A 13,061-nucleotide genomic window follows, 5' to 3' on the forward strand; every position below is an offset into this window, starting at 1 on the left:
TCTAATGTGGATTTTTATTTTAAATTCGACGAATATTCGAAAAAATATTTTTTTTGATAGCCTAAAAAAATCACCTATGCAATTTTTTTTTTGTTGTTGTTGAAATTTAATCGTAAACACAGCCATGTTGAAGCCTGCAGTAAATGTTTTGCATTATGGCAGTCCACTCTGCTTCTGTTTGTCATTTTGCACGTAACTTCACGCCAATAAATCATCAGAAATATTGGTCTTTACCAATAGATTGAATCTTTACATTCCTCCTGCCTGTTGTCCGTGGATTTACCTATATTTGGTGTTATTTGCCGTATAAAACTTTAGACATGCAAAATCGATTTTACAATCGATTCAATGAACACTCGTCACTTAAATCAAACAGGATTTTTTTCACAAAAGTGACAACCTAAGAAAGAAAAGTAAACGTTCTCTCATTTGTAGGTTGCATTGATACGTAGCGGTGGATGCAAGTAAAACAGTACCTCATTTTTTTTCTCACCTGAAATTCATGCAATAAACATGTTTTTGACAAAGATTTAAATTTGTTTGTGGTCTATATAGCCTGCATCAAAATGAGGTTTGCAATTATGCGCCCGAAGGCACGGGTTGAAGACCCAGTCAGTGACGTCACGATATGCTCATTTGTTTAAATTCATACCGACGTCATCACCATCACAAAAATGTACTTTTTTTTTACATTGAAACTTGAAAAAATCAAGTTCGATTAGTGTTATCTTCCGCTTTTTTCTTTTTCTTTCTTTTTCTTTCTCAAGCTTACTCCACTGCCGTGTGTCTCCACCATCTCGCTGCTGCAGACGCAGTTCGGGAAGCACGTGACATAAAACGAGGCCAGCTATTGGCTATTCGCTACTTCTCCTGCTGTACTGGCTGAATAAAACCTGCGGCGGCTCATTACTGCCACACTTTGGTCATCGCAGATTTAAAATATGCACAAAATGAGCCGCTTACGGCAAATAAAAGTTGTTTAGCAACTAATCGATGACTAAATTAGTTGACAACTATTTTAATAATCGATTTTAATAGATTAAATCGATTAGTTGTTTCAGCTCTAGACTGAAGACTGCATGACCTGTAACTGAACTGCTGTCAAAATCTACAAAAGCAATAATGGCTAATAACAAGGGCATTATTATACCTGGTAAGAGTACAGCACTGACATTATGTCAAAGACGTCTGTTGTGCGTAGGGCTTGGTATCCTTCAAAAACGTTTGATATCGATATTGGTTCCTGAACGATACTTTTTTCGATATCAATTTTATGAAAAGACTACATTACCTCAAAATAACTTTTTCAGCTTGTTGAGACTAAGTTTTTCGCGTTTTTACAGAATTGAAGACTGATCTCCTGAGCCACTGCACAAATGAACAAAATAAATCAGTGCAAATAGCTTAAATACACTTCAAATAGTTTTCAGTTTCCACATCTTTAAGGCTAAACTTCCGTTTCAAAACGCATAACTTAGAATCATAATTTCTAACTATTTTCCACTGATTTACTGATGAGCAGGGCTTGAATTGAGGGGGGGAAATGGGGGATGGCATCCCTCTGCTGGAGAATAATGACAAAAAGCATCCCTTCAGTAAAACCACCATCCTCCCTTACCATCCCCTTTGGATTAATAATGTGTATTATGTAAAAGTTATCATGCAAATTAAATGTTACAATTATTAATTTAAGTTAATTCATGAATAACAGCTGGCCAAACAGAACTCGATTATGTAACAAGCGCAAGCAATTTTTCATCATTTTTATGCTCAAAATGGTTCAAGCGCAACTTTTGAATTTCTTTAAAAAGAAGACAACAGAAAACTTATGATTTTTTCTTCATTGGAATTTGAAAGCATTCTCCTGACATGTGATTGTGCTGTATTTGTAACTGTGAGGGATTGAGAGATGATAGGAGAGCTGACATCGACCTTGAAAAACAAAACAATAACACGTCTTGAGAGTCCAAAGCATTCACTGCACGATGAGGCCTATTAGAATACAGGTAAAATAACCTTATAATTCAAACAATTAAAGAAAAAAAACACCCATATATGATTTTTTATGTTTTTATATTCATTTCACAAGCAATGTACTTTTCTGATGTGCTATTAATTTTATACAACAGTGCATAGTAACACAGTGTTTCATTTCTTAAATGAATCAGTTTTTAAACGAATCAAGTGAGCCAGTGATTCAACGGCCCATTCAGATGAACACTTTCCCTGCGTCCCAATGTGTATACTATCCAGCCTGTCTGCCCTAAATAGTATTGAAAATTACTAATATCACATAGAATTTAGGATGGATATTATGCACACTGGGACTTATATTTCATTTCATTAGGCATTTTTTCATTAAATAAAAACCTTTAACAATTAACCCCTTAGGTTATTGAAATTTGGTACCAAACGGCAATACATTTTTCAATACTCAATGGTATATAGGCAAACTGGGTCGATGCTAAAAAGTATAGAACTACCCAGCCCTACCTGTGCGAGAGAGGATGAACGCAACAACTGCTCCAGGTCTGGTCCAGGACAACATTTCCTATTCTCTCTGGCACTCTGACGATGGCCCAGTCCCAAGAGTTCACCACAGCACAATTATCAATTGTCAAGCATGCTAACTTACCTCATTATATGCTCAGAAGTAAATGTGTGCCATTCACTCGTATATATGGTAGCATGCTATTAATCAGATGTGACCCAAATTTGAGTGATCAAGTGGAAGTACTCAAAGACAAAATGAGACCAAAGTTCATGTGGCACCATGCCCTTCACTTGAATTTTTAATGATTTAATAAGAACCGGTCACAAAGAAGGAAGTGCAATGTTTAAAAACAAAAACAAATAATAATAATAATAACAACTGTGAGTAACCTTTAAAGGTTAATCTTCTTCATTATCAATTCTTATATCTGTTATAAGATTAACTTAATCATAATATGCTTACACAACATTTCATTTTGATAAAAGCTTTATAATTATGCGTCACAATGACAGCACTGCATTAGACACACAATAAAAATGTTTTATGGCTATATTCTGTGCAGATGACCATCAAAAGTGAAGAGACTTTGAAACAAGTGATATGGAGATGAAAGAGAAAATTAACTTTTCAAAAAATTGAAATTTAAACTCAAATTAAATTAAATGAAACATTTAAAAATTAAATAAAATATCTAAATATCCACTGATAATGAACACACAAGTCCTTTCGAAGCATATTTGGCAATGCAAGCCTGGCTGAGATACAGTCTCTTCCACAAGAATAACAATAAAACTGTGAGAACATTATTACTGTGATAGACAACCACAGATTTATTTCCCCCACATTTTTGGCTCATCGCTGCTTTATCAAATAAACATCTATCTATCTGAAGCTTCATGTTTGCAGTGAGACAATCATAGAGAAGTGTAATTGCACATAATTATGACAGCAGTACAGACGTTGTCATTGGCAATGGCTCGGGGTCAAAGGGCTGCGAGTTTCCCATACCACACATACTGTACAGTATCCCTTCCCCTTCTTCCTCTGCTCCTGCTCTCTTTATAGCCAGACTCAGAGGATATGGAAAACAGGACGCAACAGGATGCAAAGAGGCCAGTGTCGTTGGGACTTCCAAAGTCAACATTTTACTGTGCTTCTGCTGGGTTCTATAAATATTCAAATGAGTGTACTAATATGCAAGAACTGAAAAAATAAAATAAAATCAAGCCAAATGTTACTAGTTGGTGTGCAGGTTTGTAGTTGGTAACTAGGCCTATGCTTTTCAAACTTCATTATTCAAATTATGCACAATTTTTGAAAGCCATTGCTTTGATGATCCGTTAAAATACATTTTGCATAATTGTGTGACCTCAGCAGGGATGGGAGAACATTTCTTCTTTGTACAAAGATGTAATTATAAATACAGGGCAGCTGTGAGTGAGTGAGTGTTTTTTTCTTATCAGGGTCATTCCATGAAACAGATTCCTTCTCCATTTTAAAATGTTTAAATAATCTCTCGCTTTCTCTTTTTCTCTCTTTCTCTCTTTTTCCTTCTCTCTCTCTCTCTCTCTCTCTATATATATATATATATATATATATATATACTGTATATGTGTGTGTGTGTGTGTGTGTGTGTGTGTGTGTGTGTGTGTAGATTTTAGAACCTATTTACAATATTTATAAAATAAAATACTATAAAATAATAATTATATATATATAATATCTAAGATTAACTTAATCATAATATGCTTACACAACATTTCATTTTGATAAAAGCTTTATAATTATGCGTCACAATGACAGCACTGCATTAGACACACAATAAAAATGTTTTATGGCTATATTCTGTGCAGATGACCATCAAAAGTGAAGAGACTTTGAAACAAGTGATATGGAGATGAAAGAGAAAATTAACTTTTCAAAAAATTGAAATTTAAACTCAAATTAAATTAAATGAAACATTTAAAAATTAAATAAAATATCTAAATATCCACTGATAATGAACACACAAGTCCTTTCGAAGCATATTTGGCAATGCAAGCCTTGCTGAGATACAGTCTCTTCCACAAGAATAACAATAAAACTGTGAGAACATTATTACTGTGATAGACAACCACAGATTTATTTCCCCCACATTTTTGGCTCATCGCTGCTTTATCAAATAAGTAATATATATACTGTATATGTGTGTGTGTGTGTGTGTGTGTGTGTGTGTGTGTGTGTAGATTTTAGAACCTATTTACAATATTTATAAAATAAAATACTATAAAATAATAATTATATATATATAATATCTATTAATATTATATATATATATTTAAACCAAAGTGAACTGGTAATTTGCTGCCAGGACATTATCCAGTAATTTTATGGCCATTTCTGTTAATCCTAAAACACAATGAAATAAAGTTCAGAATTCAAAATACAATACTGTAAATAAATAAACAGATAAATAAATATTGAAAATTCCTTCATTTTGATACAGTTACATTGTGTCCTATTTTTTCTGTTTTTTTATAGCATTAATTTGGGGTGTAATATACACTCATGTTTAGATATTAATTGCTTAATACATATTAATAAAAAGTTATATATAATATTAATAAAATTTAGATTTTATATATATATATATATATATATATATATATACATTGTTTTCTGCTTTAGTGTAAAAACATTGTATAATAGCACAAAGTAAAAGCTTTTCATTGATAAAGCCAGTGTTCACACACATTTCGTGGAATGACACAAGAGGGATTATAAAGGTTAGACATTTAACCGGAGCAGTCGCGCATGCGCAGACACTGAAGTTTACAGTCACCTAATACGGTGTACATCATTCATATGAAACACAAATAAATAACCCTAACTTACCTCTTCAGAACACAACAGTTAAACTCTTTACAATCAATCGAGTTTCCCTGACATACAGCCGTTACACATTTTCTGGAAAACTTTGGTCACATACTTAATTAAAACAAAACAAAGTAATTTTGACTCATTGAAAGACAAAATAATATAACTAAAGCCAACCGAATGCAAAACTATTAATAGATATAACTTAACTAACTCTGATAGAAAAGAAGCTACATGAAACGCAATATTTGCCACACAAAAGTCACAATTAGAATCGCGTATTTAAAAAGAATTTTGCTTGTTACTAAAACAAATGATGCTCGAAATTCACCTGACGACTGTTTATAATATGGACTCGTTCATTAGCAGCATGCTAGCTTGCCACTGTGAAAGCAATTAAACACGACCTAACAACAAACCTCTAACATGTTAGCTGCTCTAAACAGAAGACACGCACCAAATAGAGCAATTAAAGTCACTCACATTATCTGTAAGTCCGGCAATAAAAGCTGCCTTTACGGACACAGAAGCGACAGATTATCCCGGTTAGCGGTGACAGATTCCCTCGATGTGAAATATGTGTGTCCGACTTCAGCCTGAAATCCACAGGAATAACAGCGACCTCAGTGGTGACACAGCTGTGACCTACACAGGCTGTGTCTCAAAACACAGAGAGCTGACTGTCTATACAGCTTCATACGGACGGCGTGTGCACAGACTTGGTCGTCACGGGAACGCGCAGCAGCAACTTTACTGTATAGGTAGGGTAGGTTGTTGAGACACAGAAGCTATTTTCATACATCTAATCACTAAAATATCACTCATCTAATCACAAAAACACACACAGCCAACACCATTTGTTTACTATAAAAATAGAGCAATGTGTTTTAACGTGGAAATAATAAGCCATGGCCCATGACTATTTTTCACGAGTGTGTAGTAGGTCTATACAAAAGAGTAAATACACAGGCTACAAATGAATGAGTTTAATCAAAACAAATGTTTAATTTTCATTTGATCAGTTCTGTTCACACAAATTACGTTGCTTCTTCAGCATTCTATAAAATAAATAAATAAACAAAAACATTTCATCTTTGTGGGACTGAACAAAAAGCTATTTTTTCTCTACAGGGGCTTTATAAATATGCACACTATAGAATGTATAACTCACGTTCCTAGTGGAAAACAGGCTACAAATATGAACCAGGTCCAATATCAAAACAATTATCAAATCGTAAAATGAAATTCTAGGAAGAAGTCACACTCTATTTTTATATGAAGTCGTGTTGAAAATGAAAAAGTGTCTGTTGAGGAATGATGAGGAGAAAGTCAAGAGTTGCCTACTGGATTGTCATGGTTACTAAAAGATGCGCAACTAATACAAACTGGAGACTCGTTAATATTTTAGTGGCTTGTAATTCAAAACTTACAGAAGTATTCCTGAGTTGAAATCTAATACCTCTGAAAAGCAGACTGTGTTTGTAAATCGAATTAGGACACATGATAACTCACTACGTGGCACTGTATCAAATGTCTGAACAAAACAGCTAGGAGAAAAACTGTTTTTACTTTAAAAACCTAGACTTATATTTTTCTTCGAAATGTTCTTCAGGGTGTTTATACAGTTAAACTAGAAGCTTGCGTTAGTCTCATATATAGCCATGAAATATTGTAATATCTGACAAGATTTTATAGAATAATATCTTCTATACCAACATTTATTGATATTAAACATCAGTTCCTTCAGAAACAAGTTTCAAAACAGGTTAAAACAGGAGTTTTACAGTCATGTCTGGTGAGCATAAAGAAACACCATTAATTACATTTAATGCCACACTGACTCTGGCATTTCCCAGGAGCCTCTCAGAGATAAAAACAATCGTACAATGTGCTCCAGAGCACATATGCCAGTAACACAACGAAAGCGAACGTATAAGAGAAGAACAGCTTGATTTCCAGACACGGACTCATCTTAATGATGTTGTTTCTAATGAAAAAGCCTGAAGTGAGGAGGAGTGTAATGCTAGCTGGAAGATATTCTAGGTTTTTATTATTATTATTATTATTATTATTATTATTATTATTATTTTTCAGTTACATGAAAATAAAATGTATAACTTGAGTCTAAATCTGCAATTTCAGCCAGAAATTGCAGATTTAGACTCAAGTTATACATTGTGGAACTGTAAAATCGTATGGTTAACATGCACTAAAATACCTACTAATTTAACAGAAGTTGTACACATATTTCACTGAAAATCATTTTCATTGTCTGAAAATAAATAAATACATAAAGTACTAATATACACATTTAGGACTATTCATATGGGATAATAAATGAATTCTAATTAATACAAATGAATTATTTTATTAAAGATATTAATACTATCAATCATGAACACAAATCAAACAGCAAATTGAGTATTTGGGTTTGCCCTCCTTATACCCTCGGTGGTAACCAATCCCTCAGAAACATTTCAGCTTAAATTACAGCTCATATGTTGCTGGCCTACTGGCAGATGGGTGATTCCACAAAGCACTGAAGTAATAACTGAGCGTCGAGTGCGTGATCCACTCAAAGAGTCTCATTAGCGCTAACACTTCAGAATTAAAGAGATAAAGGAAGTTTCTCATATGGAGAACACAGCAGGGATGCTATCTCAAGAGATGGGAAGAAGGTGAGGCGTCACAGGCGCTCGTTTTCAAGGTTTCAAAGTTGAACAAATGATACAGGCTATGAGACGTTTCTTTTAAACTAAGAATTTAATGAACTTTCTGGTCTACTAATCTAGTTAATTTGCTTATAGTTCTCATACTTGCTACAGTGTGCACATTAACCCTTTGAAGAAGGATTGTAACCATTATATTTAAACATACCGACATATTTTAAACGAAGTATTCTTATTTTTTTGCATTTGATTTCCAAAGTCTTGAATATTATACTCTGAAGTGCTGAGGGATCAGGTGGTTCATTATCATCAATAAATTCTTGCCCAGGGTGAAACACAGAAATAGATAAAGCATTTCAATTTGAGCACTGGAAGGCAGACGGTCATCTTTCTTGATCGCGCAGGACGCCAGACTGATCATCGGCATGAACAGGCAAAAATTCTGCCCTCCAGCAGAGACAGAAGCAAGTCCGGAAGAACTAATGAGTTTAGAATATGCATAAGCCGTGTTCCTGGGGGAAGAAATGTATTTTTTCATTTTATGAGTGCTTATTTGGGCCTTCAATGAGAATGAGAATGAAATCTTAATGTTTGGATTGCTTGAAGAAACAGCAAGGGCTCTTGAATATGACTTTCAGTCATTTTTAGACCACTACAAATAAGCCATTTATAAACTCATTTCCTTGAAGAATTCATAGAATCGCTGTTTATTTGAGCATCTCAACCAATACAGTAAAGCAACACTGGCTCAAACAAAGATTTGGGTTTGAGACGGGACTAATGCAGTGGCAGGCAGAGTGTTTGGAGAAACCTGTTGGAAAAAGAGTTATTCTTACAATTCTGTTCAGAAATGACACAATTCAGGTTTAAGTGAGTCTTTCACCCCAACAAATACAATTTTTAAAAATGGATTTTTGAACTTGGATTCAGCATCTGGCCATTTTATTTTGATAGATTTTATTTATAGCTAAATTTTTGATTGGATTTCAAGAACAAATGATCCATTTCCAAAGCAAATGACATTTCATTTTTCACACATGCAAATTTAATTTCCTTCCATGAAAAATCCCGTAGGAAGGGGTTGAGGTTGTAGTCACATTGAAAGATCCATAAGACGTAAAAAAAAAAACTATTTTAAAACATTTTGCTGTCTGTGAAGCCTGAGAATGAGTTGTTTGATTTGCCTCCTCTTCTTCTTCACTGTCCTCTATTCAGGTTGGAAAGGAAAGTTTGTGGTGGGTCCTGAAACAATAAATAATAACAGTTTTTAAATACAGAAGAAAAAAAAAGTTCAAACTAAACATTAGAAAGTAACAGATGCTAACCAAAATACCTTGATGAAGCTCTCCACATACTGCAGAAGGTAGATGCCACTGTCTGTTTAGTTATCCTGTTGTGGGACGAGGGGACTCCATTCATCACTCCATTTCCAAAACTCTGTTCAGAGCCCATTCTGACCTTTCATTCTTCTTGTAAGTAGGATTTACAGAAAATATGTTGCTAAGATGGCAATGTTGTCTTGTGCTCATTGATCATAAATCTTTTTAATTTGTGAAGTATTGAATAATTTGATTGTGAATTCCACCATTTTAAATATGCCACTAGCTAACATGCATGTGGTTTGCTCTGTTTGTGGACAGATTTTCATTTTTATGTCAGCAACGAGTCCTTTGAATTTATTTAAACAAATGACTCTTTCTAGCATACAAACGTCTCCAATGAGATTTGAATGCGGTCCAGTGAAGGACTTGGCTTTCTGAGCTGCTCCCACTTGAGAAAGACATTTGACATTAATTGGAGACATTTGCTGCCAAATGCAGAAAACAGAAGCACAAGAGAAAATGTGTGCTCTCGATGCACAGGTGCAAAACTAATCAAACTCTTGAAACAGAAGATAATTACTCTTGGAGTATCTGCACCACTGATGATCTTCCAGTGCAGGCGAGGGAGTCCATGACGAGTATGCATGGTCTACAAACACAGACAGTTCATCAGTGACTCAGTACAATGGAGCATTTCATTGACTTGCTACTGCCATCTAGTGACGGGTAAAGGGAAAACATGGAGGGAAAAAACTTGACTCACTGTTTAGAGACATTACTTTTACTATTAAGGACATATCTGTTCTAGACAGTCTGTTAAAAAAATAAAAAAATAAAGGGTTAATTCACTCTCCACTGATCTGTTACAGAGTTAGAAAGTGATTTACTCACATTACCTGAACATCATCCTCAGCCTCATCATCTGAAAGGGAGCAGAAACACTGGTTGAAGTTGTCTATGGGGGAAAAACATGCATAATGAGAGATAATCACAGAAAATAATTTTCACTCATCCCTCCAAAAAAATAAATAAATGCATCACATTAATTAAAATTGACAATGAAGACATTTATAATGTTACAAAAGATTTCTAATTTCTAATAGAAATATAATTTTTAATTGTAATAAAATTTCACAACTAGAGGTTTTCCTATTTAATGTTTTTTTTTTTTTTTGATAAAATAAAAGCAGTCATGGTGAGTATGAGACTTAAAAAAAATGTAAATATATATATATATATATATGTGTGTGTGTGTGTGTGTGTGTGTGTGTGTGTGTGTGTGTGTGTGTGTGTGTGTGTGTGACCATGGACCACAAAACTTGTCTTAAGATGCTGGGATGTATTTTTAGCAATAGCCAAAAATATATTGTGTGGGTCAAAAAGATCTATCTATCTATTTTTTATGCCAAAAATCATTAGGATAATAAGTAAAGATCATGTTCCATGAAGATATTTAGTAAATTTCCTACCGTAAATATATCAAAACTTATATTTTGGTTATATGCATTGCTAAGAATTCACTTGGGCAACTTTAAAGGCGATTTTCTCAGTATTTAGATTTTTTTTTTGCTCCATCAGATTCCAGATTTTCAAAGTTTTTTAGTTATATCTTGGACAAATATTGTCTGATCTGAATAAACCATACATCAATGGAAAGCTTATTTATTCAGCTTTCATATGATATATAAATCAAAATTTCGAAAAATGTACACTTAATACGGTTTTGTGGTCCAATTTTCATTTTTTATGCATTGAGCAGACGCTTTTATCCAAAGCGACTTACAGTGCATTGTATGTACATGTAAAAAACAAAACAAAAAACAACTGTGATAAAAAATTTTTTTAAAAATGGCTCAAATGCTCTGAAAACAAATTAGCTTGTATTAAGTATTTGTTATGGCAGGCCCGGTTCTACGGGGGTGCTTGAGGGTGCTAAGCACCCTCAAATAAAAGTGAAAGCACCCTCAGATGAAAAATTATTAATAGCACACATAAACAAGATTTTGCCGAAAATAAAACACAGACGGATTTCACACTCTTGCCTATAATAGGATAGCCTACACAAAATAAATAAATTAATAAAATTAAACAATATATATATATATATATATATATATTAAATAAATTATTTCGTTATGCTTTCATGTTTAATGCATTGTAGGGGAGACCAGGGCAGAGAATGTCTAATAGGAAGAGAATTGGCACTCTCTGCTTACTTCCGGGTTCTGGATTGGTTGCAGTAACAAGTCTCTATCCATGCGGGGGCGCTCGCGAGCGAGTGCAGAATGAATGGAGGTCTATGGCGAAATACCCCTCAAAACCCACTTTTCTCAGGATATAATTTTTTGTCTAGTAATTTAAATGTTGTATTCGAAAGGGAGGGCTAAGATAATACACTCAGCTGAAAATTGCATTTTTAAGTTCACTTATCTGCTCTAAAAAAGCGTTCAAAAATGTGATGACGTCACATATTTTCACACTGCCAGAGGGTCTGCTTTACGGCAATTTCTGACTTCCGCTTCATGGCTTCCTTACTCGTGTTATCGACGATAACACCAGCTGCTACTTGAGGTAAGGCTCTCTCGGTTAATACACGAGTTACAAAGAGTTTTAGTTAGCTAATTTAAAAGGAAAATGCGCGAATATTTTACATATGTATATTACTTACAATGGTAATGGCAGCGACTTTGATTTCTTCGGCTGGCTGTCGAAGAAATCATATTTTCTTCGACAGCTAGCCAACAGTTAGCTATCTGTTATGTAGCCTAACGTTAGCCAATTTATGGCGGCAATGGTGAAGGTAAAATAACCTTATATATTAACATCATTAATTTACGGATGTTGCCGTATTGATTTTTCTCTAGACAAAGATATACCTACTGAGCTCACAGCTAAAATACATGGATGCATTAAGGATCAAATGTCTATGAATTCAAACAAGTATTATTAGAATCACTGTTTTGTAAGCTAAAAATAGAAATGGCTAACAAGTGTCAAACTAGCAGTCAAGCTAGCTCACATGAGATGAAAACATGTTTGGTGGTACTGGGACGGTTGTAACACCCCGTTACAACTGTCCCAGTATCACCAACCAAGTTTCATTTATATTTTAAAAACTAATCAAGCTTAAAAAAAACTGTATAGTTTCCCTTCAATGTGCAAATTAAAAGTAAAATGTACAATGTGCATTGCAAATTAAATGTAAAATGTCATCAAATCACATTTTAAGGTAATTATCTTTTTTATATAAAGATTGTCAGTGTGATAGACAGCATGCCAAATATCAGAAAGAGGAAGACAGACAGGGGAGTCCCATTTCCTGTGCTGGAAAAGGCTTCCGATGAAATCAGACAGGGAAAGTCAGTCAGGGGAGTGGCCAAATCATATGGCATTTTCCATGTGACCCTGCACCGATTCCACAAGAAGAGGAGCCAGGGATCAAAGACACTTTCTAAAGTACTGGACTCCATTTTTACACTTGCCACAACTGTGACTCAGACTAGGCCTACCAAGCCCCCCCTCTCTGTTTTTGAGAATGTTTGAGTTCATGTTTAACCTTTTTTGAGGTGTTCTACCCAATAAACAATTTTCTTGCATTATAATTTGACAGTTTCATCCTCTTTTTGTGTGTTATTTGTGTGAAAAAGGTAATCATTACTTAAAAACATGAAATGAATAGTCACAATAACATGACTGATAAATAATATTTTCTATTTTGAG

General features: G+C 34.2%; 1 protein-coding gene and 1 long non-coding RNA gene across 6 annotated transcripts in view; both read right to left on the minus strand.

The window, feature by feature from the left end:
* The window catches only part of LOC132111685 (unconventional myosin-VI-like), a 52,917-nt gene extending 46,988 nt beyond the window's left edge, over positions 1-5,929 (minus strand). For all 3 annotated transcript variants that reach the window (XR_009424839.1, XM_059519223.1, XM_059519224.1), the window contains exon 1: positions 5,834-5,929. The gene's annotated coding sequence lies outside the window, so the exon portion shown is untranslated. The remainder of the gene's footprint in view (positions 1-5,833) is intronic.
* A 3,015-nt stretch (positions 5,930-8,944) lies between these two features.
* LOC132112109 (uncharacterized) lies at positions 8,945-10,297 on the minus strand. 3 transcript variants are annotated; one of them, XR_009424894.1, is made up of 2 exons: positions 10,238-10,297; positions 8,945-9,261 (listed from the first exon to the last, which is right to left on the minus strand). It is a non-coding gene; the product is annotated as an uncharacterized LOC132112109 (long non-coding RNA). The 3 variants fall into 3 exon arrangements; XR_009424893.1 differs by lacking the exon at positions 10,238-10,297 and adding an exon at positions 9,922-10,141; XR_009424892.1 differs by lacking the exon at positions 10,238-10,297 and adding an exon at positions 9,353-9,910.
* Positions 10,298-13,061: the final 2,764 nt, after the last annotated feature.

The sequence above is a fragment of the Carassius carassius genome, chromosome 31 (assembly GCF_963082965.1).
Source record: "Carassius carassius chromosome 31, fCarCar2.1, whole genome shotgun sequence".
Taxonomy (NCBI): Eukaryota; Metazoa; Chordata; class Actinopteri; order Cypriniformes; family Cyprinidae; genus Carassius; species Carassius carassius.